The sequence below is a fragment of the Apaloderma vittatum genome, unplaced genomic scaffold, assembly GCF_000703405.1.
Source record: "Apaloderma vittatum isolate BGI_N311 unplaced genomic scaffold, ASM70340v1 scaffold5725, whole genome shotgun sequence".
Classification (NCBI taxonomy): domain Eukaryota; kingdom Metazoa; phylum Chordata; class Aves; order Trogoniformes; family Trogonidae; genus Apaloderma; species Apaloderma vittatum.
Window position 1 is genome coordinate 38,486 of NW_009718645.1, and position 4,753 is coordinate 43,238.

The window sequence follows — 4,753 nt, forward strand, 5'->3', positions numbered from 1 at the left end:
TTCGCTCTATGCCAGTACAAAAAACCAAACCAAAGCAAAAACAAAACCCATCTCCAGATGAATGAATTACAATCCACACTTCAGTATTGCTTTGCACATAGCATCCAGAGCGACTTATTGAAGGCTACACTAAAACACCATGAAACTAAACACCTGCAAGTAATTGACTATTATTATCTTTATAACACAGATTTGTGATGGCTCCTTAATTCCTAAAAGAACTATATTTTAACAGCATTAAAAGATAAAAATTCTAAGATCCACACAGAACCAAGTCAGTATCAGAAAAGAGAATAACATAAAAAAATAAGGCATAACCTATTTTACACCCCTCCTGTCCCATCATTTTATAGGCTATAGAAGCATCAAAAGATGTGTAAGCAGAGTCTTCACAACAATGGAACCCATACCTGTTAGCAAGGAGATATCGTACAGAGCTTGCACTCTGCATTGCGTCCCTTCCCTGTCAGGTTAGTACTTACACGGCTTATCAGACATTTGCTCTGTACTATTTTAATTCTGCCACCTCAGCACAGAGATGCTTCATCCTTCCACTTATTAGTATAATAATAGTAATTGAAGAGTACTTACACATAACCTGAAAAAAACCTAACTACCAATCTCTGGTTAGTCTGTATATTCCAATAAAATTCTGCAGGGACTACATGGTGCCTTAAATTTTCAGCGTTAGTGATATCGAGGCCATTCAGCTCCAAGTAATGTTCTCTCAGTTGGTTCTGAACACAAGTAACTACTTCTCCACTGTGTGTCCATGCTAGTGAATCATTACACAATGCTGTCATTCTTCTCCAAAGTCTCTGTAGAGGTCTCTGAATCCAGCAGCAAGTGCAATAAATGTCCTTTCCCTTCACCTCCCTGTTCTGTCAAAATTGTAATACATCATGCTGTTAACAAGCATAACTGAAAAAAAGAGAAAAATAAAAGTTCTACTCCAGAGCTCACCAACTGAAAACACAAAAAAAGGAACACGTGAATTACTGCATTGGATCCATTCTTACGTCTAAACGTCAAGAGTCCTCTGATAGAACAATCCTCAGGTAAGCCAAATCATAGTGTTTTACTGCTCTCCAGCTTGTCTGCTCACCCTGCCACTTCCATTTCAGTGCACCACAGTATTATTTCAATCAACAAATATGAGCCCGAATTTCCACTTCACTGCAGATTGCTGACACAGGGGAGAGTGACACAGAGGAGAGTGACACAGAAAACTGCAATGGCTTTGCATGACTAAGCCACCCCTCTTGGAGCCTGGTAATCGCTAGAAGTCTTATATGAGATTTAACTGTAGACTAGACTAGGGACCTCTTCTGGATCTTAGCTTTACAGAAGCCTATTATTTTCTAAGCATTATCAATTGCTTCTTGGTAGCTTACCATTGACATAGAGCCTGGCCTCCAGTATTCCTTCCAGTGTTTTTCCCAGTGCAAGCATGCTCTTTTCTAACATCTAAAACTTTTGTCCAGATGTTTAAGAGAAAAAAAGGTATTTCTCCTCTCTTTTGAGCTGGTGACATTTTTACTAAAAATTCACTTTTTTTCAGCTATTTCAGGCTCCCTAATAAGTGCTATTTGCCCTCTGCACTAAGTAACACTATTTTCACTCAACATTGTTTCCCATTAAGTACAGATTATAAATGTAATTATGTCTTTTTCTGTACTGAAAAAGCAGCAAGCTGAAGCCAAACTAACTTGAAAACAGATGTCATTTAAAAAAAAAACACAAAAAAATACAACACAGCCTAAATCCAAAGAAAGCATGGCATTTTACCTTAGTTTTTATCAAGAAATCAATTTTCATGTGATGACTATAGCAAGGTAATACTAATATTAGGAAAGTACAGGGAGCTAATGACAGACACATAGCTTGTACAATTAAAGAGTTGTTTTCAAGTAATTTTCACACACATACTGTTACCAGTATAATGTTGCAATATCTACATTATTATTGGTCATTAAAATCAGTAGTTTTTGTGAAATATGATACCTTCAGTAAGGATGGTAGCTTCCCAAATCCCCAAAATTACTCTAGTTGGATCTTGCTAATACTCTCTCAGACTACTGCTGTTTCTGATAGCCATTATGTCATGTATTTTTCTCCTGTTCAACAGGTAACAGAATGGAACAGAATATACGGCAGCTATCAAGAAGCAACTAACTAACAAGATAAAAGCACAACTTTATTTTAAATATTAATTCAGCAAAAAGAGCATGATGAACAGAAATATAGTTTACTTCGTATCTAAACGCAACAATATCAGGACAAAGGCATCAGACTGCTACTAGTAAAAGAAGTAGCTTATGTCAGAACACTATCACCCACAGTATCATCCATAAAAGTCAGCATTTCACAGATACGCCCAGTAAAATTTTGTCCCATTCTCATCTCTGCCTCCTACAAACTCTTCACAGTATAATGGTAACAAAGATAAAATAGTAACATTGTAAAGTATGCTTTAAAGGAAATCTACTACTAAAAATATATATAAAATTGTTAATTATACTTCTGTATCTATTTCCTGCAGTATTTTTTTGCACGTTTTATCTAAAATGTTGTCCTGTATCATTTGAGAAGGACTAGGTATTTTCAACAAGACAACATGATTTGAAGTGTTTCTTTTTCATTGTCCTTTACCGGTCAAATTTTAAAGGCTGCACACACAGATGATCACAGAAGGGAATCAGTACCAAAACAATTGCTGCCAATATCTGAAAAATCACTCTCCTCTCCAGTCCCCACTATACTCTCACTTAAGGGTCCTGGGAAGTACAACAAGAAGTAAAATGTGATGGGTACACCCTGTATAACCCTAGCAATCTGACTGGAAAACTGCAGCTGCATGTTTCCTCCTCATGAATGCACACTGAAAATGCAATGATTTTTCCCATTACATGAAGTGGTAAACATGGAAGTTTATAAACATTTTCAAATGTAACTACAGTCATCTAATAGGCTAGTAAACTGAGTGCTTTGCATATCTTGCCTGCAGAGGATCTAAAGGCTCAAACAGTGACATTCTGATGTTTCTAAAACTTCAATAATAACTACATTAATAGTAAATTCTTGGGCTGAACAAGGAGTTGTCCAAATGTAGTGGTTTAATTCATAAACTAGGACTAAGTTCATTTAAAGTACACCATATAGCTCAGGTCTGGAAGCTCTTGAAGGTCCTAGAATCAGGAAAAGGAAAGTCACGTATGTGACTGAATGGAGTCATCAAGACTCAGATGGTCTTGTAAGCATTATTATCTTCTAACATCTCACTCCCAGAAAGCAGCAGAGGCAGAAGATTAAGTGTGGCATTACAAGGTAGAATTTACAAGTCAGTTCACTGTAGAGCTATATTTAACTAACCTGTTGCTCCTGGAAGTGCATTATTCAGTGTAGTTGACATTCTTTGTCATCAGGTATTTCTGCACTACAGCACGTGCTGTATCTTCTATATTGGTTTAGGATTTCCAAGCATCTAAGCTACCAAAAAAACAAACCACACAGATTGGTTTTTAAACTCTTCTTCACTAAATATGTAATATTCTGTTCTTCTCATTCCCGTCGAGAGGTGACGTCCCTGGTGGCAGGGAGGCTGGATTAAAATGATCTCTAAGGTCCCTTCCACCTTAGGCCATTCTATGATTCTATGATTATCTAACTTAAAATACCACCCAGAAGCTGTTTGCACAGAACATTTTTGAGGAATATTAGCTCAGTAATGTGCTGTAACGAATGCAGTAAACTGTAACAATTACCTACTCAGACATTTTGACAGCAATATCCACTATAACAACTATCTCAAACTTTCAGCTTTCATTACCTCAGGCCTTGAAGCATGTCACAGGCTATGTACATACACGCAGAATGATGTCATAGACTGTTTTTATCAACTACCTATATTGTTCTGAGCAACTCTACAACGATGCCCACTGATGTTTCTACATTGAAAGGTTCTGAATAGTAAAGGTGGATTTTTTTTTGAGGATGCAAGTTGCCTAACAAAACCATGTACTTGTAAGATGCAAAGGAGCAGATCTGAGACAGACATAAACCACTCAGTGAAAAAAGATCTATGAAAAATCAACGCTAGCATGCTGGTATTATACTGTGGCAGTATTAAACAAGAATTGTAATTTGACAGAATCATAGAATGGCTTGAGTTGGGACCTTAAAGATCATCTAGTTACAACACCTCTGCCATGAGCAGGGATATCTCCCACTATATCAGGCTGCTCAAAGCCTCATCCAGCCTGGCCTTTGAACATTTCCAGGGATGGGGCTTCCATCACCTCTCTGGACAACCTGTTCAAGTGTCTCACCAACCTCATGGTGAAGAACTTCTTCCTAATGTCCAGTCTGAATCAACCCATCTCTACTTTTAATCCATTCCCTCTAGTCCTACCACTATCTGACATCCTAAAAAGTCCCTCACCAGCTTTCTTGCAGCCCCCTTGAGATACTGGAAGGCTACAATAAGGTCTCCTTGGACCCTTCTGTTCTCCAGACTGAACAACCCCAACTCCCTCAGTCTGTCTTCACAGTATAGTTGTTCCAGCCCTCTAATCATCCTCATGCTCCTTCTCTGGACACATTCCAGCACGTCTGTATCTTTCTTGTAGTAGGGGCTCCAGAACTGGATGCAGTACTCCAGGTGGGGTCTCATGAGAATGGAGGGGGAGAATCACCTCCTCCAACCTGCTGGCCACACATTTCTTGATTCAGCCCAGGATATGATTGGCTTTCT